At 40.5% G+C, this 24,474-nt stretch overlaps 1 protein-coding gene and 1 long non-coding RNA gene across 2 annotated transcripts in view; both read right to left on the bottom strand.

The window, feature by feature from the left end:
• Positions 1 to 24,474, bottom strand: part of LOC114565217 (phospholipid phosphatase-related protein type 4) — a 112,757-nt gene that overhangs the window by 77,000 nt on the left and 11,283 nt on the right. The window lies entirely within an intron of this gene.
• Positions 13,675 to 16,066, bottom strand: LOC114565929 (uncharacterized). The gene is made up of 3 exons (XR_003694007.1): positions 15,880 to 16,066; positions 13,907 to 13,986; positions 13,675 to 13,795 (listed from the first exon to the last, which is right to left on the bottom strand). It is a non-coding gene; the product is annotated as an uncharacterized LOC114565929 (long non-coding RNA).

Below are 24,474 nucleotides of genomic sequence, written 5' to 3'. Positions count from 1 at the left end.
TATAAACTAAGAATCTCAAAGTAATGAGAAAATGTCAAATATTGACTTAGAATCTCAATATATTGGCTTAGTATCTCAATATATTAATTTATCTCAAAATATTGACTTAGTATCTCAATATTGACTTAATATCTCACTATATTGTTCAGTATCTCAATATATTGATTTATCTCAAAATATTGACTTAGTATCTAAATATATTGACATATCTCAAAATATTGACTTAGTATCTCAATATATTGACTTAATATCTCACTATATTGATTTAACTCAAAATATTGACTTAGTATCTCAATATATTGACTTAGTAACTCCGAATATTGACAAAGAATCTCAAACCAATAAGAACATTTAAAATATTGACTTACAATCTCAATATATTGACTCAATATCTCAAAGTATCGACTTAGTATCTCAATATATTGACTAAGTAACTTAGAATATTGACTAGGAATCTGAAAGTAATGACAAACTTTCTAATATTGAATTAGAATCTCAATATATTAACTTCTGCACACCGGCGTGCAACATATTACTTTGTATTATGGAGTCTGAGAATCCTTTTTTCTTGTTGAAGGGGAAATCAACCTGGGGCACGTTTGTTTCTACTGTTTCAACAGAATTGTATTAATGTTGATAGTGTTTGGATGCTTTCAATGGTTTGTTCAAATTCTGCATTAGCAAAACACTATATTTTTTATAAAATGATGAATCTTTACCCGGACAAGTGACTTTTATGCATGGACAAGTGAAACGTAAATGTACTTGTCCGAAGGACAAGTGCCTCAAAAAGTTAATGTCAAGCCCTGCTGATGTTGCTCTCTCTGATCATTCCTGTGTTTTCTTAAACGGCACTATCTCTGTGCACACAAGTGTTCAAACAGAAGTAATCAGAAAACGGTAGATTACTGAGAACACCAGTGAAACATTCATTCAGCTTTACTCCTCCACAACTACCCTCTCTTGGGTCTTAGTCAATGAGCTTGTAGATCATTTGAATTCTAAAATTACAACTGTTATCCCATGCCATTGCATCCCACTAAGGTCAAAGCTGAGAAAGAAGAAAAGAAAAGATCTCCATGGAGAAATGCCACGCTGGTAAGAACAGAAAAAAAAGAGTGTTGAAAAGCTGAACCCAGGTGGCGAAAAACTAATCTCCAGGTCCATTATGACACCTATAAAGAGAGACTTTGCATTCATAATTTGGAACTGGGAAATGCAAGGCGGTCCTTCTTCTCTGACATTATCACCAAAAACAATAATAATTTACATGCTTGGTTTGCACTAACACACATTAACCTGATAGGTTAACAAACCGTCAGTACCAATACAAACCCCAGTAGCATCTAAACTTTCATCCATCAAGGCCTGCAATAACTTTTCTGCCTCCTTCACTGAAAAAATTCTGAAAATAAGACAGGCAGTCAGTGCCTGCATATCAAGTTCAGGATATATGTTGTCACAGTGTCCCACACAAATCCAATTCAAATATGACGCAATTTTATGCAATCAACTATAAAGACCTGGAGGACTGGAGGCTTTTTCAAAAGAAAATTCTAATTTTTTGGCTCTTCTTTCTTTCAGGTATCTTCCCACAGGCCCCGAAAACTGCAGTCATCAAGCCACTCTTAAAAAAGAACAATCCAGACACGTCACTAATGAGCAAATATAGGACAAAAGGATAAAATCATTTAAAAAGCGTTTTTTTTTAACAAGTTACCCTTGTCACTAAACAACAGTTTTGATGCCTTCCAGTCAGATTTTCAACCACACCACAGCACTGAGACGGCTGTTGTTAAACTCTTTAATGACATCCATTTCAGTATTAGTATTACTTCATCTCATTGCAGCATATGACACAGTTGACCATAACATACTACTAGACAGATTGGAAAATTGGGGTAGACTTTCTGGCACAGTACTAAAACTGGTTTGAATCCTACATAAAGAATAGGGAGTACTTTGTGTCTATAGATAATTATGCATCTGAGCGGACACATTTCTGGGGTCTCTTCTGTTTAAAACCTGCATGCTTCCACTGGCTCAGAATATGGAAAACAACAAAATAGGTTACCATAGTTATGCAGACGACAAACACATTTACATAACCATATTGCCAGGGGACTATAGTCCAATACAAACACTGAATAAGTGCATTGAACAATTCAACGATTGGATGTGCCAGAACTTTCTTAAATTAAATGAAGAAAAAACAGATGACGTGGTTTTTGGAGCCAAAAAGGAACGACTGAAAGTCAGCGCTCAGCTTCAATCGACAATGTTAAAAACATTGAACAAAGCCAGAAATCTTGGTGTAGTCATGGACTCAGACCTGAATTTCACCAGCCACATTAAGACAATTACAAAGTCAGCCTACTATCACCTAAGAATATATCAAAGGACTTATGTCTTAGCAGGATTTGGAAAAACTTGTTCTTATACTGCACAGTAACTTTTATTTTTGTATTTTATACAAGAATTGTTTTTAACTGCTTTATAGTGTATAGTGTATGTAAAGCAAGCACACTCATTTTCAACATTATATTTGTAATTTTGGGGTCTACTAGAATAGGTTTACATGCTTTAATGTTCAAAAAACATGTTTCTCATACTGCCCATTGCTGCAGCTCCTCTGCCTGAAACACTGTCTGAGCTCTTGGCTTTCCTGAAAAGCCCAGTCTGCTCTGATTGGTCAGCTGATCACTCTGTTGTGATTGGTCAACTAAATTCATCAAGTCACTGGGCGAGCTGAGCTTGCTCAGGCAGCACATACGAAAAACTGGGCTGGCTTACTCAATCAGTGATCACTAATGGAGGAATTTCAACAGTAATGTGGGCCAGGTGTTTTAGGCAGTTGAGAAAAAGTCCTGTCTGTGGGAAAGAAAGCTCCATTTGGAGTGATATGTGTTTTATTATACTGTATACATCTATTACATACACAAACATACAACTATATACTATAAACAACTATATAACGCACAAAAAGACGGGAAAAATACCAAAAAGCATAATAGGGGATCTTAAATTGCTGTGTAGTCCACCCCTTGCCATTCAGTCATGTTCTGATATAAACGAGGTCATAGTGTTTCTTTAATTGAAAATTTCTGATATATTTCTGTTACAGTCTGAAAATCTTTGGTTACATTTCTAGCTGAGCCTGAATGTATGTTTAATATGCAGTTAAATTGAAATGGGATTGACCGATTACCGGCCTGGCCGATTATCAGGGCCAAAATTTGGCAATTTGCAGATTATCCGTATCTGTGTTTTATTTTAACGATAACCAATAGTTAATTCAATAAAAAGTGCCCTACTCTGGCTCCGCTACAGTTCTGTGTCTCTCCTTCTCCGGTTTCACTTACCACTGAGTTTCAATTATTGTCCCACCCACAACACTATCTGATTGACAGATAATTATTATAGATGTTATATGAGTAATTGCCAATCAACATTCAACCTCCCTGCTTATAGCCAATCACCACTCATCAACTTAACTGCTACATACATACATGCAGTAGCCTGGATCAGAAGCATCTCATCCCCAGTGGAGTTGGTCGCGCTAAGGTAAGGCTGCAGGAATTTCCAAAGTTCAAAACATAATCTGAAGTTGCAAAAACACCCCAACCATGTGATCTATTTCTATAAGGACAAGCCGGCCCAGTTATATCCCTTAAAAAGCCTGAATAATTAACTATTTTGTGGTGATAATGTTAGCTTGCAGTGTTTACTACACCATTAGTATTAAAGGAATTTATGGAGTAATAGTTATGCGTTTCATTTTTAAATAACAATGATTTCAGTGTTATAACAGGGACTTATTTAAGCTTCCACCCTGCAAATGGAACATTATTTATCCGTATATCGAGCATTTTTACACTGTGGCTTGCTGCTTTTAAAGAAATCTGAGCACATGTACTACTTGTTAATAGGCTACATGGACTGTAGAAGGTTACAGTTTTCAGAAAAAAAAACCTCATCTTTATTGCTGTTGTACATATTCATCTAGTTTCGTAATATGGTCGCCTAGTTTTTCTGAATAACAGATTTACATCCCTCTCACATTAATCTTAATCTTACATTTCAAGGGCTTGTGAGCAGGGACAGACTGGGGCTAAAAAACAGCCCTGGACTTTCTCCCAAATAGGCCCATCATCCGGCCATTCGCTCCTAGCCGTGCGCGACAGACACTAGTCAGGATGTCCTGATACTATGCCACAATACTGTAGCCTATCAGACAAGGTATTCACAGCAAGTAACATCTCAAAAACAATGATGAGAATTGGGGATGTGTTTATTCATGAAGCCTCAGCCTTCAAATAAAAACAAAAAATGTACAATGCCATTACATCTGCATTGAAAATAAAATACAAATAATGAAATGTTACTGACTACAGAAACCCCAAATTACACACACTTTCAGAGATAAAGTAGGCTACTTGCTGTACCTGAACAAAATAAAACTGCACTCTGATGGAAGACAGACGGAAAGAGCAAGCTAGGATTTTTTGGTTAAACTTTTGGTTAAATTTGGTGAATTATTTAGTTATTTATTTATTTTATTTAGCCCCCTTCCCTGTTTGTTAGCATGTTTAGAGTGGTACCAATGCATTCCTGATGTTTTCCCGTTTAATTCAATACCATAGTCTTCATCCTAGCAGCAAAAGTAAGCTCACTACAACCTCTCATGTACAACCAAGTGAAATTGCAGTCAACCCGCAATTAATTTCTAAGTTTGGAACGATAATTTTCATAATCATGATGCACACCCATGTTGATAGCTGACTATAAAATTCGCTAAGATAGAGATAAAGGCAGCCTATTATAATGTGTCCTGCTCCTGGCACTTACCAGTACCTCTTGCTGATGCGAAATGAACTCTGCTGTCTGTCCCTTTTCATGACCAGGCTGTGGATGCTCAGGCTCAGCTTCCACTTGGTCCTCTATACTCTGGCTAAGTGATGCAGTGCTGCTTTGGTCGTCAAGGACTACAACATTACTGCTGCTGCTGGCAGTTGCACTGCAACCAAAAGAGCTCTGTGAGCGTTTAGCATTTTGCTGCATCAGTCTCGAGAGGCCCTCTTTGAATTTTTCCCATCCACCTTTCTCCTTACGTTTTCTACTAGCCATGGTCTGGTGATAGCCAGACTAGTAGGCCTACTCATCTTCCTCAGTATTTATTTATTTTTTTCTACACGTAGCATATAAGTCTTCGTATTAGCGCCCCCTGCTGTTGGCTGTTAATGTCGCTTTATTTGACTTTTTTTGTGCCTACCGTTGGTTGGACAGTTCTGGACTTTTCCCGAACACACAGATTGTCAGTCCGTCCCTGCTTGTGAGGGCTAGCTCTCTGGCCATTCAAGTGTTTTGCATGTAATAAATGAAGCTATTTGTGACTTAACATAATGACTGCAGCTTTACTTTAATTTTACTTTAATTAGTCTCTCTTAGGGTTGGGTATCGTTTGGGTTTTTTCCAATACTGGTGCTAAAGCAATACTTTTAAAACGGTGCCTGAACCAATACTTTAAAAAAAAAGTTGGCAACATTGACGACAGTTGGCAACATTGAAGAACGGCTTGTTTATTGCTAAGGCCATATGGTCAAAATGAAATGATGTATTAATAATGTAATAACAATAACTTATAACAATAACTTATTTCACCAGTAAATTGCTGTTAAATGACAAAAAACAACCACCAGATGGGAAAAGGATATTTTTAGAGGTCGGCACCGATAGTTGATTGGTGGAACTATCGTTCTCAGCAAAAATCCATGCCGATAGTTTTTCCTGGTTGTGTCCGTTGCTGGAGCGACTGAGAAGCGCACGCTGTCATTCATTACACAGTACATGAGAGCTGAGAAGGCTCTGCTGGCATCATGCATTACAAAGCGGCCTCTATAGGCAAAATAAAAACTATCACTGATGCCTCGTGTTGTTTATTTTCGACACGTGTTACTGTGCGCTGCACGGAGAGCACATGCTGTGTGGAGAAGGCTGACATCAGATGCGCGTTTAAAGCATCGACAGCAAAAAGGTTTGTTATATCATTATAAAGTTATTCATTTGTTGAATAGATGCTGCATTAGTAGAGAAAGAACAGCACAACAGTATGTTTGTTTGCTTTGGCTGAGATGACGCTAAACATTAGCAGTAGGCTAACTAACCTCAAGAGGTTAAAACACTGACAAAAATGAACGCAAGTCCGACCCAAATAGTCCACGATCCGTCTAGTGGCTGCCGCTGGAGAATTGAGATGTGTAGAATCGACAGCGCATTAATTTTAATGCATCAACAACTGCCCGAAAGCACGGTACTAGCTTCATATGGTGGAGCGAGATAGAGAAAGACTGGAGAGAGCGAGCGTTATATGGTGGAGAGACATAGAGAGCGACTGGGGAGAGAGAGCGTTATATGGTGGAGAGACATAGAGAGAGACTGAAGAGAGGGAGCATTATATGGTGGAGAGACAGAGAGAGACAGAAGAGAGGGAGCGCCGGCGCTAGAACAAAGCCGTGAATCAGAGAAATAAAACGTGTTTTCGCTGATTCATCTCTAGAAATGCGACTGTAGTGAACATGTCACTATCACTAACGTTATCCACATTTATATTTACACGCAAAAAATGATATATCCAGCTTCAAAAAAAGTCTAAAAGTCGGAAGTTAGAATGAATGCATTGTGCAAAGAGTGGTTGCTATGGAGACGATACACAGTGTTGAGTTCCGTTGCTCCGATTGGTTGTAGGTCTATCCAATGAGGGCAGAGGAATTTTTTTTCCTGGTTCTGTTGGAACACGCCCCATAATTACAGCCCAATGGAGCGGTTTCAGACTCACATTCTGACTAGAATCTGAGTAGGACCACGTCAGGCTAGTTCTAAACCGTTCTACAGAGAAGAATGGCGTCACTGTTTTGAGATTTGGCATACATTTGGGCCTTTTTTGAAGAAATGTAAATAGTTTGTGCTTTATATGAATTATAATGCTCATTATGTTTATTTTTGCACTGGATGACTCCAAATATGTAGGAGAACTGTTTTAGACAACACACATGCTTGTGTAGCATTGCTGTGGGTGTAATATCAATAAATATGACATTATTATTTTGATTATTGGCAAAAGTGTCTGTTGACAAACATTTATGTATTTTGTCAACTGTTTTATCCAGTATTGATTCTAAATACTATCGGTCGATTAATCGGTTATCGGCAAATACGGCCCAACCTAACTATCGGTATCGGTAAAATCCACTATCGGTCGACCTCTAGATATTTTACAATAACTTTAAATGCACCACGAAGCTTAGGCTACCAGCTTCAGTGAACGCACCATCTGTGTTGTTTTTCCGACAACGGCAGCTGCAGACTGTTACGTCCCGGTGTCGGAATCCTCTACAGTGAAATACAGTCACACTTTACACCGTTTAACGTTAGCTGTCAGCATTGTGTTCAGAACCGTGTTCAATCCAGCTACTAGCTAAAGGTAGGCTTACGTTACCTGCTGTCAAGTGTAGTCTTAACTAGCATCACATGCAGCGATGGTTCTGTTGCCTGTAACATCTGTTTCGGAGCATCGAAATGAGGCACCGAAATCTGCTTTTCCGTCCGGTAGATACAGGCACCGGTGCCCTATTCGCTAGGTGCACAACAATGGAATTAGAATTTCCGGGTTATCTGCGGTGAGCTAGACCACTTCCGGACACTGCTTCCGTTGATAGCGCCCTCTAGCTTGACGGACCGTGGTCCAGTGTACTGTAAAAAAAATATAAGTCTTTTTGGTAATAAAGCCGGTAAGCATTTGAAACTTCAGCACCAAGAAAAGAAGACATCTCTTCACTGCTGTGTACCGCTGTGTAACAATTCATCGCGTTACAATTCAATCCTGAGTTTTCATCGTTTCCCTGTGGATGAAGAAGTGAAGTCTGTGTGGACAGCAAAAATGAGACGGGAGAACTTCTCCCCAACTGACGGTACTCGAGTGTGCAGTGTTAATTTTCTACCTGGGGATTTTGTGGGACCGAGACGTTTAAAGAAGGGCGCTGTACCATGTCAGTTCGCCTGGAACAAACTTTCTCTTCCGGCACCCAGGCTCAATGTCTGGCAACGTCACCCGAGACCTCAGACCCCAGAGTTACTATTGGCGGACATGTCTGAAGACAGCGTTCAGCCTATGGAAGTCACCGTTACCGACCACGACTACTGTGTCACTCCCAACACCTCTGTGGTAGTTTATGAGCTGACCAGGGAAAACGAGAAACTCAGGGGGAAGAGTCTCTGCAGCTGCGGTCAACTTTTGGACTCCAACACATCGCCGGATCCGACGAGGATATTTGCTTTTACACAAGGTTTGTTTACTATACTGTTTATTATACTGATTTCCCCCCTCTCCGTGTGTGTGTGTTTTCCTCCGTGGGTGCTCACGGGCGTACGCCTTTTAAAAAGTAGTCAAAAAATTTTTACATTTCAGAACCTTGGACAGCGGCCAACGCGAACACACACGCCTATTAATTACTCGATAATAAAGCCGTAAAGTAGGCTTTCAACTCACAGCGCATCTTCTCATAAATACGTGTGTGTGTGTCTTTGCAGCCTATCCAGTAGCAACCCCAACTATCAAATCTCCACAGATCTGTTAATGTTAATTTCTGTTTATTATCATTGTTTATTACAACCCAAATGTGTTAAGGGCTTGTTGTTATTTCAGATTTGCATCGTACAAATCTTTCCTGGCCTTTTGGAAACAAGTGGAGCCAGCTGCTAACACAAAATTTGTCAGAATCTCCTCAGCCAATGCTGCCTCTGCCAATGCTGCCTCAGGTATCCCACACCGAGCTACAAAACTGCTACTCGTCGATGAATTGCTGCTATTTCTCATGTATCTTTCTGTGGGCCTGCCTCTGAGGGATCTGGCCAATCGTTTCTCAATTCACCGGACCACCGTCAGCAGGATCATCACATCATGGACTCACTTTCTGTATCACCTGCTGGGCTCCATTCGCCTGTGGATACCACCAGAGGATGTCAAAGCATACCTTCCACCAGAATTTGCTGCATTTCCTGACACACAAGTGATCCTGGTGTAGGATTCTCGTAGGGTACAGATTTGATCATTGGCAAATTATCAAAGATGTTTTATCAATATTAATAAAGTTATGAATATGGTTATTAATAACTATCAAATCGACAAACAATCAAAAACGGGGCACCACCCTGCAAGTCAGGGACCAATAATCAAACTGTGGAACAGTCTCATTTCTGTGAATATCCTTTAAAAGGAAATAAAGGAAGGGGTGAATCCAAGCAACGGACCTGATTGACCAGCAATTATTACAACAAGTACACAAATAATCACAAGCAACTGCTAATTAAGCATAATAAGATTTATTAACGTCACAATTATCGGTGGCTAATCAATAATCCTTCACTAATAAACTCATATACCTTTTTACAATATCACAACCAAAAACAAAGCAAAACAAAGCATGTGTCATGGACACGTCTGTGGGTGTGGGTGTGTGTGTGTGTGAGAGAGGAGGGGCATGTCGACATGTATTTCTAACACAAAACAACTCCAAAAATGGCTACTCCTGTGAGCTGCACAAAACTATTTGGCCTCAAGAGGGCGGTAGTGGTGCTGCGTGCACGAGGAGGGGCTGAAGAAGCCGGGGTTGCTAGGGCAACGCACGCTTAGTCGGTATGGTAGCTAGTTCCTGTGTTAGCTCTGTCCGAACGTAAGCAGATTCCACGTGTGAAGCTAGCCTGCAGCGTTAGCTCGGGAGCTACGCGGCTAGCCTGTGGGTGTGTGTGTGTGTGTTAGAGAGAGAAGAAAGAGAAGAAAAATAAAGAAAAAAGGGGGCACTCTGATCTTTAGTTATCAATAATGACCCAGTTCCCCTCAGCCACTCAGGTCTGGGCTAACGTGTGGTTTAGGACAGAGTGAGACTTTGTTTTGCTGAGGAGAACGTCACTATAACTAATTCAGTGACTAACAGCTGATTTTCGCGATTCTATCGCAGACAGTAACTAAACTCCTGAAAGGAGTGATTTAAGCAGGTAGCGATTACGGTTATACCCAGCTACTTAACACAACATAAATCAACGAGTATAGTGATCAATTTATACATTCACAGCAGAGATTAATAATCACATATGGACCAGTACATGATTAAATCAGATCACATTAATGGCAACAAGTGGTAGCGAACCCTTTGCTCATAAATAACAAAACAAAACGCACTAGTTCTAATATCTGCCCAGAACTGTGTAAGCCTCATACTGTGTGCGTTGTTTGTCAGTTAAAACTCTTGCCAGAGTTTAACGATCCGTTTCGTCCCGAAGCAGAGGGGACAAGACGTAATCCAGGTCGACCAAACAAGAAACAGGACGCCGTCCTTTTCTTGAATCCAGGCTGATTAAACCCGCTGCAGATGAGGGAATACTTCGGCCAGTAATTCCTCGGATCCCCTTTATATCAGACCGATATAAAGTTGTCCCAGCTCAAATCTCGACCAGCGAGGTGATGCTGGCTAACTAATCCGGACCAGTGCCTCCTTTCAGCAACCGGGGGTTACCGTGAAAAGCAAAGAAACACAAACGCGGACAGCTTTTATCCTTCCTCCGCCTCCTAGTGGCGGGGTGGTGCATTCAAGGACCCGACGACCAATGGGAAAACTGCAACCTGGTCACAGGTGTGAAGCAGTTCTTTGTCTCACCACCAGTCTGCCTTGCCGTCCTCGTGTTTGAATGCACTTTCTCCATCTTGTGAAGTGGCGGCTTGTAGGAGTTTGGTGAAACTGGCTTTGGGATTCACATGTAGGCCAAGATCCTTTGTCTTGCCTCCCCTGTGTCTCACCAGTCAACTCAATCTGAGCCAAATCACTGTTTAACCAGCTTCTTGGTCCCCAACACTGGACTGCACAGAGATATGTTGTCAGACCCCCTCCTCTCTCCTTCTGCATAGCGAGGTTTATTCTTCATATAAATCTCATACTACCTTCAAAGCTATGATTGGCATCGCACCCCATGGTCCCATCACCTTTGTTGGCTTTCTAGTGGATAACCTTGTCGCTGGAAAGGTTTACCGACCTGCCTTCCTGGTAAAGAACACCCAGATGGCCAAAGAGGATGTCCAGCACACTCAGTCCATTGCCCGCCTCAGAGTCCACGTTGAGAGGTGCATCAGGAGGGTCAAGGAGAACAAACTGTTTGAAAAGGTCATACCTCTGTCCATCTCTGGGTCTATTGACCAGCTGTTTTCAGTTGCTTGCCTCTTGGTAAATTACCAGTATGGGCCCCTTGTCAAGGCATGGGCAACCCAACAGTGATAAGTCTGTATTCAATACCAGACTGGCACCTGTCTGGACTTTTCTCTTCATGGAAAGAGACGACATCCAATTTGTTGATAAAAAAAAAGTGTAAAACGTCTGGACTACTATGTACCTTTTAGTTTGTAACATTTCCAGTAATTACGTAAATTACTACAGACAAAACAGTTTTCAGATTACATTATGTGTTTACATAATTGCAAAAGGTTCTCGACTGTTGTAGAAAGAAGTGGCTGATCTTTAATGCAATATCTACATTATCCATTATCAGCAACCATTCATCCAATGTTCCAAAGGCTCATTCTGTTTACTAATCTGATATCATTTTAAAAGGCTAACTGAGAAAACATTGGAGAACCCTTTTACAATTATGAAAACACATAATGTAATCTGAAAACTACTGCCCTGTTTAAAAAAACAATGCAACTGATCTCAGCTGGTATTCTGTTTATAATGGAGTGGAATGGTAATTTCTAAGTGACCCCAAACTTTTGGCCGGTAGTGTGTATATTCACCGTAGGTAAGCAAACTGAGGATTTTCATGCATTCTTGTTTACCTCAAAACTTGTATAAAATAAAAAAGGAAAGAAAATAAGTTCACTCTTTTCTTATAGCAAATATTGATAGCAAATATTGATTAGTGTAAAGTCACTTAAATTATTAAAAATGTAAAGATGAAAAGTTTGTAATTTCTGTATTGGTGTTTGATGCTTGTGTTTTTACTCTGTGTTCTGAATGGTATTGTGTGTTTTGTGTGTGTTATCTCAGTGAGGATAGTTCTGAGTGTTGAGACATGTGTTAAGAGTTGTGTTGTTAGGAATGAGTTTTGCAGGACATGTGAACTGTGTAGCTCAGGGGACTATTGGAAGTGCTGACTGTGGTTAGAGTTTTGCACATGTGGCTTCAGTTGTGCCCACTGTTGTTTAGCAATCCAAAAAAATATACTGTAATTGTACTGTTTTGTAACCTGTGATATACTGGTACCTTTCAGTAAATTATCAGAAGTTTACTTGAGGTTTACCTTGAATTTTATTGCCTCTTATACAGTGGCTCTGCCACAAATACATCAGACATTTTAACAAATGGCACCTTTCATAGGTTTGTAATGACAACTATATACAGTAGCCTACATAAACAAATGGCACCTTGTATAGGTTCGTAATGACAACTATATACAGTAGCCTACATAAACAAATGGCACCTTGTATAGGTTTGTAATGACAACTATATACAGTAGCCTACATAAACAAATGGCACCTTGTATAGGTTCGTAATGACAACTATATACAGTAGCCTACATAAACAAATGGCACCTTGTATAGGTTTGTAATGACAACTATATACAGTAGCCTACATAAACAAATGGCACCTTGTATAGGTTTGTAATGACAACTATATACAGTACATAAACATGAAAATATTTACAGACACGTGCATGTGTACATTGTAATGAGAACTATGAGATTACATTTTACACAAACATATCCAGGGAGAATGGGGTGATTCAAGTTTTCATGGAACATGATAAGTAAAAGTAGAAAAAGAAAAAATCCCCCTTCTCCCTGATGACTGCAGCCACCTCTGGGTCCTTGTAGATCCTTTGAATGACCATGTCCTCCTCTGCAAAAACAACAAAGTCACACCAGTCCATACCTGTCAGTAGGAGTTGCCCTTGGACCTGCCAGTAGTAGCTGTGTTGCTTTTTTAGCTTCATGGAGTTATTGTGGAGTTTCAGGTATTTGCAGTCAACGTAACTCTTGACATTGGGGCATTTTACCTCCAAAAGGCCAAAGGGTGGGTTGTCTGTGGGGTCAAAAACAACACCATCGGGAGAAGACCCTAACCAGGGGGCATCAGGGTGTATGACGAAGCCACAAGGCCAGTAGCTGTTGTTCTTCACTTTACAGTATTCTTGAATGGCCTGTGGCTCCAATGCCAGACCTCTTTTCATGACGGATGTTTGGGCCACACCCCTGAGCAGTCTTTCAGCAAGATGTTCTGCTGATGTCTGACCATGAACATGACAAACCTCCCTAAAGTGAGAAGATGTTAATCTCATCTTTCTGACCCGATGCCACTCCACAGACATACTCTGGTCCCTTGTTGCCACTTCTATTGCCCTTGCCATATCCAAGTTGGTCAGTATAGATTGCAGATGCAGTTGCTAGTGGAGACTGCATACAAACTGGCAACAAGTGGGCTCCAATCTGTAGCCATCCAAAGGCAGAGGTGGTGGTGTAGGAGCTCCAGTGTGGAGTAAAATGATGTGGCTTGCTGGCACTGGCTGCTGGTAAGAGATCAGACTGCCCTCCTAAACTTTTCCCAAAGCTGACTCGACCAGCGGGACATTGGCACTGATGGACATGGTGGTAATAAGGGGTGCTATGTCAGGTGAAAAGCCTTCATATGCTTCTGTCACTTTCAAAACATCAGGATCAGGCATATCCCCCCGCGTCGCCTTGTAGAGAGTGCTCCTATGTAGAATTTTATATCACAATTCAAATTAGTAAACATGTACCTATACATATCTGTGTGGCAGATGACCACATTTTCATGATTTTTTTTTTACTTAAGACATAACCTACCTGAAACCACTGGCAACTGTCCTTTGTTTGGGCTTGGCAGACATCACAACCATATCACTGACCCGGCCTGGTTTTACACCCTATCAATCAATGATAAAAGTAAAAAGAAATGGCATCTCAGAGGTGGTTAAATGAAACGTGTGGAAAATGTTATCTTTTATGCACAGACAAATAGTCCAGGCAAAGTAGCGTTTTACGACAGACAAATTGTAAAATAATTTTTTGCAGCTTAGATAATTGCTATGAGGTGTCCAGAACAACATACTAAAAGTCCTAAGAAATCCTAGTTGAGGAAATATGTTTAAAAGGAGAATTCCGGCCAGTTTTTACGTTAATCTTGATCGCTATAGCTACGCGAATACTTTCGATAGAAAAAACCCCGACCCAAATCAGTGCAGGTAACACGGAGAAGCTGCAGCTACGTACTACAAGCGTCCCCTGAGCTAAAACGGCAGTGCGCTGGGCAAGTTTTAGAGTGCCTTTGTGCCTTTTAACAGACACAATATGCAATTAATATGTCTGTGCCACATGAACAGGGCCCTTACGTGTCAACAAGATGCGTTTTCAACTCAGACATTGTTTAAATTCACCTACCCTGGTCCCTGTCTCGATCCTGCCAGTAGCTAGCTTGCCCTGCTAGCTGATAGCCGTTAGCTGCCGTTTGGTGAGTGTATTCAGACAGGCTTCTGTGATAATCATCCCAATAAAAATCCACGGAGCGCCCGGTGGTGTGGCTATGTCCCCCAGTTACTGAAGGCTACCTTTAGCTTGTGCTTGGAGCAGCAAGTTCATCTGCCTGTTTCCCCTCTGTTTGTCAGTCTCGTTCTTTCCAACTCTTGAGGCTAGTTCTTCGTCTGTATACTCTGGTTCGAATAAATAAGGATGACCATCAAACGCAAAAGGCTCTTCCGTGTGTTGCATATCTGCTATATTCTTCATACTCCAAGCTTCTTCCGTTATAAACAACTCCGCTTTTCACTCTTCACACACACTACGCTCCAATCTGCAAATTACTGTTTACCTTTTTCTGCTACAACTGAATTCCCAGGAGACCGCGCGATGCAACAGCTAGGCTTCAGTAACGCTATTACTGTGCAAGCCACAGACATCGTTTATCCCATTTCCATGTAGTTACATAGTCACTGATATGGTCATAACCACTACAGTGCTCAATTACCTATTTTGAGGGGGAAATAATCTAAACCTTTCGCTGCAAAGGCAAGATCTGTCCTATGCAGGATATCCACCAACCCACCGGGCGCTCCGTGGATTTTTATTGGGATGATTAGCACAGATGCCTGGCTGAATACACTCTCCGGACGGCAGCTAACGGCTAACAGCTATCTGGCTGTACACACTCACCGGAGGGCAGCTAGCAGCTAACAGCTACTACCGCACTATTGTTTTTTTTAGGGGGGAATACACTTCAAGACATGACCTGTCCTCTGGAGGACATAGCTACACCACCACCGCTCCGTGGATTGTTTTTGGGATGATTATCACAGAAGCCTGTCTGTATACACTCACCAAACGGCAGCTAGCAGCTAACGGCTATCAGCTAGCAGGGCAAGCTAGCTACTGGCAGGATCGAGACAGGGACCAGGGTAGGTGAATTTAAACAATGTCTGAGTTGAAAACGCATCTTGTTGACACGTAAGGGCCCTGTTCTTGTGGCACAGACATATTAATTGCATTTTGTGTCTGTTAAGAGGCACAAAGGCACTCTAAAACTTGCCCCGAGCACTGCCGTTTTAGCTCAGGGGACGCTTGTAGTACGTAGCTGCAGCTTCTCAGTGTTACCTGCACTGATTCGGGTCGGGGTTTTTTCTATCAAAAGTACTCGCGTAGCTATAGCGATCAAGATTAACGTAAAAATTGGCCGGAATTCTCCTTTAATTCTCAAAATGAGTTACTTTGTCTTGACTAAAACTACACCCAGCACATGTAGCTACTGGTAATGCTCTGAAAATTACCATAGTCCTTGGCTTGTGCCAGCGTTGCTCTGTCTCAGTGCAGCTAAGGACTGGGGGTACAGCAAGGAGGTGGAGCTGAGAGTAGTCTGAAAAAGGAGAGCCACGGTATGGTTGCAAAGTGCCTTGCCAGCAGCACACGAGCACACCGTCTCATACAGCTGTACTGGGGAGGAGTCTTCGAGGACAATCTTGGAAGAAAACAGCAGAAAAAGTTACTACTCACGCATAACTAACCTTAATCTAAGCAAGTGTAGTATAATGTGATGTGAACTACTGTATATCCTACTCTCAAGTTGTGAGGTCTCTCCTTTTTCCTCAGGGAGCTCGCACACTGACTCTCCCTGTGCCTGACACTTTGACACTGAGTTAGAGATAACATCACATTGATTATCATTTAAGTGACACATCAAGATCGTTTAGGAATAATTACATGGTACAATCACTCAAAAGTTATATATTAATTTTTAACAGAATAGCCCCGTTTACATGACACCTTTTCACTTTCAACCCAATTATGATGGGGTCCGATCAAACATCCATTTCTTTAATCGATTGATAGAAGTCGTGTGTTTATGTACACATCTATTTTATACGCTTATACGATCTTGTGAACGGATTGACTTTCAATCGGACTAAAAAGAGGTGAGCTAAATGTAAACGAAAGTCTAAAATAAAACTATCTACTCATGAATCATGTGAAATATGGCCAACCATAGAGGAAAACCTGTAATTCCCGTAGATGATTTAGTTAGCTAGTAACAATCAAGCTACTGCTAACCCGACCTAGTGTCACCGAAGATACGACAGTAAAAAAAAACAAAAAAAAAACACGTACCTTCATAGTTGTCAATGAACTGGGAAATGTACATTTTGAAACCCTTCTCTCTCTTACTCCTGGGAGCAGATGCAAAGGTGTTAGTAATCCTGTGCAAATCACTGATGGTAAATTCAGGTAGATCTTGCAGGCTTCTTGTATAAAACAACGCCATCTTCAGGTCAGGATGACTCAGGAATGAGGCGAGCGGAAGTGGGACGGCTTACCGGAAGCAAACCGGATGTCGGCAACATTCTATTCATGCAACTAGCAAATTAGCACTGGGTTTCGGTACCCAACCCTAGTCTCTCTCTCTGAAATCTCACAACAGATGGTTAAAAGAAAATACAACAAAGTGCAGTATGGGGGGATTTCCATCAAACAACACCAGGGACAGCAGTCTTTATTATTTATGTTTACTTGGTTTACTTTATAAAACTTCAGGATGCTATTTTTGTTAGTTATTCTTCTTTTTCTGTACTGTGTATTATGTTAAAAGTTTCAGATTTATGAAATAATTGCTCAAATCATTTAAACAAAGTTTTGTGTTGGGTGTTTGTAACATTCCAAAATAAATAGTAGTATGTAGTTAGTAGTATGTAGTAGGAAATTCTGAAAACAACCTTTGACACATTAAATTTCCATGGGGGAATTTCCCCCAGACCTCCCCCGCTTCATATGTGTACCCCCAAAGGCCCATTCTAAGCCAGGAAAATCCCTGATTATCACCCAGACAGAGCACATCTTCAACCCCTGTACTTAGTAGGACACAACCGTGGACAGGTGTGAAAGGGAGAAGTAGCAACAAAAAAACCTCCCCATCAACCGAATGTGCAACTGGAGAACAGATTTGCTCCACTGCTGCAGGACCCTGGATCGCCGTCTGATGACCTGGATTACATTGCGCAAACATCTTTGTAAGGCAGATGGACTATTTTTTGCCGCCATATACCCAATCCATGACACCGCTAAATACATTTAGCAGCAGCGCACAGCCGTTACAAAATTGTTGCTGCCGCTTCTTCAGCTATTAATGAAAAGTCATGAAGTCGTAATTACACAACTCTGCAAAGCTGTCTGCTCCACTGAACTCAAGTGAACAGTCATCCGCTCTCTCTCCCCTTTGACGGTGAGCAACCGGAACAGTGGCAGGACGTCATCATGAAGTTATGACAACCAAATAAACAACAACGTTGAGTACAGCAGTTTCTCCTCAGGCAGAGTGACAAACAGTGACAAAAGCCACAAAAAAAAAAAAAAAAAAAAAAAACACACCCCCGTGGGTCCCAAGAAATATGACAGCTACAGTAGATTGGAAAATAGGTTATGGGCATTGAATTTTATGAATTTACTGTTTATCTGATCCCAGATGAGACAAGAAGCTAATGTTAGCGAACCCTGCCTCTGACTCCCCACTGAAGGAGACGTTTTATTATGTAACTTTTTTCAGGTTAGTGGGGGTGCATACTGCTCAAAACCAACATGAAAAAAACATAATGCTCCCTCAGCATTTTGTTTTGTTGCTAAACTGTATGTAAAATGAGGGCTGATGGTCATAGTGAGTGAAAATGTGATCTGAGATGCACATTTCAAAACGTGAAATCTATCTTCTAATTGTTCATTAGCTATGTGTGATACCTTTTGAAGCTGAATGGACTCACAGTAGTAAAACTGATTTTATTCTGATACAAAGACTTTTTCTGTCAGGGTTTCAGAGGACCCAAATGCAGAGACGGACAGGCAGTATGAGCTTGGAGGATTTAATAAACAAAAATAATAAAGTCATACCAAACAAAAAGATGTCACGAGAACAGAAGGCAATCCAAAACAGGTACAAGCAGAATCCCAAAAACAGGAACAGGCAGGAACAGGCAGGAACAGGCAGGAACAGGCAGGAACAGGCAAAACCAGGACAAACAAGAAACACCGAACAGCAAACAATAATCCGACAAGAGACAAAGACAGAACAGAGACTAAATACACAGGGTGATGAGAAAACAAGCAACAGGTAACACATGGCTGGGAAACAGGTGAAACACATTAGGGCAATCACAAGGGAGGGAAAACACGGGAAGTAAATCAGACAAGACAAGACAGAAAACCAGACCGTCAAAATAAAACAGGAAACGGAACATACAGACACAAGGCAAAACAAGACAGGGACTACAGCTAGGCGAGACAAGGGAGGAAACACGGGTTACAACAGAAAACAGAACAAATACACAACAAAAACAGGAAACAAGAACAGAACCTCAAAACCAACAGAACTCAAACCCAAAACCATGACACTTTCTGTGAGAGAAAGGCCACTAACATGATCTCCTACAATGTAAGACATATGATGCTTTTGAGACACAATTGCAAATAAAGCAAATTGTATCTAAAAAGGAACTACATGCTGATTTCACTCAGGTAACGTTATGTTGACAACTTCTTCCAGCTGTTTACTGGCATGTCTAAAGTGGGAGCACTTTATGTCTATATGTAAAGATAATTACACATACAGACAAATATGAAGTGCGGAGTTGCCTAAGGCTCCATTTTGTGGCCTCTTCAGTTAAACAACTACATTATTCAACTGGTAATGGAAACAACTAAATAAGTTACCACAGTTATGATGACAGCATACATTTACATCACCATATCACCAGCACTGAACAAATCAACAATTGGATACGCCAGAACTTTCTTAAACTTTCTTAGACTCAGACCTAAATTTCAACAGCCACATTAAGACAATTACAAAGTCAGCCTACTATCACCTTACTTTTATTTTCAGAAGACTTGACTACTGTTATGCCTTTACAGGTCCCTACCTGCCCGCTCGCTTCTCATTAAAAATTATTACTAGCTCCCCGTGTGAAATCGCTCCCCGTGTGAAAAGATATACAGCAGACTTTCCTGGTGTTGTCAGGCTGCTCTATGGTGGAGATGTTCAATAAATCAACACATTAATCTTTACCACTAAATACTCAAGCTGAATTAAGAATACTGAACTAACAAGTGTCAGTGACCAAATCAATCCTCACAGGTGATATTGTCAGTATGTTTAAAATAAGAGGCCAATACAATTGCCAATTATCAATGATACATACTTACTGTGTACGTTTCCCCTAATACGTAACAAGGAATATCAGATCAAAAATATCAAAGATATGTTTGAGGGCATTTAGAAACAATGTTTATTAGATAGTGTATCATGAGGGAGCACTGACAAGTTTCACGCTGTAAAATGTTTTGTTTTCATGTAAAAAACACAAAGAATGTTGATATAATGGAATAAAATAATATAGGGGCTTTTCCTGGGTTTAAGAGCGCTAAGATGCAAATGATATCATACGCTCATTTGCAAATGGGTCACATCATACTATTATTTGCATAAATCTTAGTGATTGTCAATTGGAGTGAGAGAGATACCGCAGCAGCAGCTTGTCACGAAAATGAGAATAGCTGGTCCAAATTAAAGCCAGCCAACCTTAAGTTAGTGAGCCTGAGTGTCGCCAGCTCCTGTGTGTCTGTCTGATTCTCCAAATCCTCGATTCGATTACATTTTCGATTCTAATGTCGCAAATCGATTCTTGATATTTACTTCTTTTTTTTAAAGCACAGGTTGCTATGCCATTTTAAGACTAGGCTTGTATGTAATATAATATCTGACCTTGCGACCCTGGCAAATCAGAATGGGATACATGTTATTTTAGCCAATCTGATTGATTCTCGACACCTGTCATTCAACTTCACGCAAAAGCCGACCAAAACAACGTGCAGGAAAGATTTTTTTTAGTTCATCCCTCTGCAGTCAGCTACAGCTGAGTCCATTGCTGCTGCCCTAAAAGAGCATCTTGCTACTATCCTTCCTGAGGATCAGAAAAGTAAGCTCATCTGCCAGGCGTATGATGGGGCCAGCGTGATGAGGGGGCCACTTCAGGTGTTCAGAGGAAAATACAAAGATGTGTACCCAAATGCCCACTATATCCACTGCTGCCCACATCAGCTCAACCTGATAATGCAACAGGTCACCTCTCACATATCCAAGGTGAGAATTTCTTTTTTTAACATTTGTGGATTTGGCAGCTTTTTTTCCAAGTCACCCAAGCGGACATGTTTTCTGGATAAAGTGGTTGCCCATAGACTGCCAAGATCCAGCAACGTCAGATGGAACTTTCATAGCCGTGCCAGTTTTTGAGCACAGAGAGGATCTTGTTCGCCATGCTACTGGAGGATCAGGATTTTAAGTTCTTTCTGGAACTTTATCACTACATCATGCCACATGTCTATGCCAAGCTCCAGAAGAAGAATTGATTCGGTCCATATCAAAGGGAGCATCCAACAGTTCCAACAGGAAATACAAAAGATCAGGTAACTATTCCTGTAATATGATCATTATTTGCTTTCTCTTTCATTATTAACTCTCTTTCTCTTTTGCCAATATTATAATGAATTATCTTTGTCCATCTCTCCATTCCATTGTTGAGCAAAGCAGTGGTTCTCGGCCAACAAAGAGGCGCCGGGCACTCAGTCCAGAAGACCGTGAAAGGATTGCAGCAGAGGTGAGTTTGTTATAGAAATCAGTCAAAATACCATTTTACATTATATTTTGTGCTGCATAGATGTCCTGCCCACATATCATATTCTACAGACTCAAGAATTTGTTTTTTTTTTTGTTTGGTATAAATTCTAAAATCATAATTTTAATATTATACAGCATCCTGAAAATAATAAATTGGCAACATAAAAATAAATGATCAAATGAAATATAAAGTCATAAACTACCCACCAAAAACTTCTGTGTCTTGCATGGGACAAAAAACTCAAATGGCTCTATTTTTCTTTTGAAAATCATTGCAACAGTGACAACTAGTGGCCAGGCTACTTCCTTAGATTAACATATATATATATATATATATATATACATATATTCTTTTTAATTATCTCTATAGGTCTGTGACACCATCCTGGGACACACTAGGGAGCGTTTCTCCTTCACAGACCACCTGGTCTGTGCCACCTTGTTGCAGGGGGACAGGTTTGAGGAGTACAAGGATACCTTTCCTGAAGATGCATTGAGCAGCACCATGAAAGCGTACCCAATGCTCAGTGGAAGCAAGCTAAAGACAGAGCTCAGTCTCATCTACAGCAAGGAAGAGTTCAAAGCCTGCCGTGGTGCTGTGGACCTATTCCAGCTGTTTATGGAGAAAAATCTCGAAGAAGTCTTTTCCGAAACTGTGACTCTCCTAAAAGTTGTCATTACCACACCCATGAAAAGAATTTTTAAAAATAATTTCAGAAACACCATGACCCAGGAGAGGCTGAATGCACTGGCCATGTTGTCCATGGAAGAGAGACTTGTTACTGAGATGACTGACTATAATCAGAGAGTCATTGAGAAATTTGCTGGCCAGAAGGAAAGGACACTAGCTTCTTATTTTTGTAACTTGAATCTTGTATCATATTGACCACGTTTACAAGCTGTCAATTTTCAGGTTATGGTCGGGTTAAGATCACTATTCGGGTTTCTGAAACATTTGGAATAATCCATTTACATGCGTGAGCAGAGAGAGTTACTCCTGTATACATGGAATTTGTAATCAATTCCCGATGTAAACGGCGACTCACGGTTAGCGTCTGGACGTACGGACAACCTTAAGACGCAATAACTTTTCGGTCACCTTCTTATAAATCTCACTATCTCGGTACTTTCTGCCATCAACAAAAGAAATTATATTCAGCTCCACAAGTGTGGTGCTGTGCTGCGTCTCGCCATGTTTACTTCTACTTCTTGTTTACTTCCGGTATACTGCGCGCAGGTTTTCTGCATTGACATATATATATATATATAAAACTATATTATTATAGTATATAATTATTATTATAACTATGTTTTTTGGCGCAAACAAGAAGTTCCTCTACTCAAAAGTGCGCGACCGGGTTATTGCTAATATTCCAGTTTTGAACGGGTTATTGACTGCATGTAAACGTAGTGATTGTCTTGCTCTTCTTAAAGTTCCCATGGCATGAAAATTTCCCTTTATGAGGTTTTTTAACATTAATATGCGTGCTTATGGTCCCCCAGTGGCTAGAAATGGCTGAATTTCAGGAAAGAGACTTCAGATACAGTATTAGGGGACCACTAAGACCTATATAAAAGAGACTTCAGATACAGTATTAGGGGACCACTAAGGTCTATATAAAAGAGACTTCAGATACAGTATTAGGGGACCACTAAGACCTATATAAAAGAGACTTCAGATACAGTATTAGGGGACCACTAAGGTCTATATAAAAGAGACTTCAGATACAGTATTAGGGGACCACTAATGTCTATATAAAAGAGACTTCAGATACAGTATTAGGGGACCACTAAGGTCTATATAAAAGAGACTTCAGATACAGTATTAGGGGACCACTAAGACCTATATAAAAGAGACTTCAGATACAGTATTAGGGGACCACTAAGGTCTATATAAAAGAGACTTCAGATACAGTATTAGGGGACCACTGAGATCTATATAAAAGCATCCAAAGAGCACCATGTCACGGGACCTTTAAATACAAAATAGATTTGAGTCACTCAACAGAATAGGGAAACAACTCAGCATTCTCCTGATGACTCTGCTACCCTGGCCGCTTTTAGATGTAAACAGATTGAACACAGAGGAAAAGGTAAAGAAGGCTATCAGCTAACACCTACGGCTACGATCCTGACTATGTGGATAAGCAAGACCATCTCTGCCTCCATCTACATCTCTACATTAGAGGGGGCACCAAGTGACTCTACTTCTGTGTGCTGATCTGATGGCACACAGAATTTGTACGAATACGCATGAGAAATAAGATTGATTGATTGGTTGGTTGGTTGGTTGGTTGGTTGATTGATTGTTTAGCACTTACTTCACATTCTCAGTAAATGTCATAATTAAGACGTTGTAAGACTTAGTTGTAAGTGAAGATGGTGCGTCACACTTGGGGAAAAAGAGGAATGAGTAAACAGGGGTTTCCACAAAGATACTAGAAAGAGGGGTGTGGGGGGGGGCATAGAGAATGCCTGTCCAGACTTTTGTGCCGTGTTATTAAGAAAATAAATACAATAACAACAACTATAAACTTCCGGTAGGGCTGGACAATATATCCATATTATCGATATCGTAATATGTGTTGTGTTGTTTTTCCTGGTTTTTACAGGCTGCATTACAGTAAGGTGATGTCATCTTCAGACTGTTATAGCCATTTATTTGCTTAGTCACTTAGTCATTATATTCACATTACTGATGATTTTGTCAAAATCTCATTGTGTAAATATTTTGTGACAGCACCAATATCGCTGCAATATCGATATTAATGTATTTGGTCAAAAATAACGTGATATTAGATTTTTTTCTCCATATCGCCCATGCTCTAACTTCCGGGATGTATTTCCTCCAGGGTGTACTATATCATGCATATCTGAGGAAGTGAACACATAGTTCTGATCATTTTGAAGCAAAGCCTTAGTGGCCACTGTGCACACTGAGGAAACCAGGCTACAGCAGGGATGTTTTTCTCCTCTTAAAGTCTCTAGCCCTCAACACACAGATGTAAAAATACACCCCATTCAAAGGGCCATGTTGCCTAGCAGCCAGTTTGTGGGAGGATGGTGTGACAGTATGTGAGATAGAAAATGTAGGAGACAGAGCAGCTCTGTCAGGGAAAGAAATGAAAAACACAATAATTATGATAGATTCAGAATGTTTTATGCCAAAGCCAAGAAAATGCAGCCCTATCACCCAACAATAACCAATACT

Source organism: Perca flavescens, chromosome 12 (assembly GCF_004354835.1).
Source record: "Perca flavescens isolate YP-PL-M2 chromosome 12, PFLA_1.0, whole genome shotgun sequence".
Classification (NCBI taxonomy): domain Eukaryota; kingdom Metazoa; phylum Chordata; class Actinopteri; order Perciformes; family Percidae; genus Perca; species Perca flavescens.
This window is presented reverse-complemented; position numbering and strand designations above follow the sequence as displayed.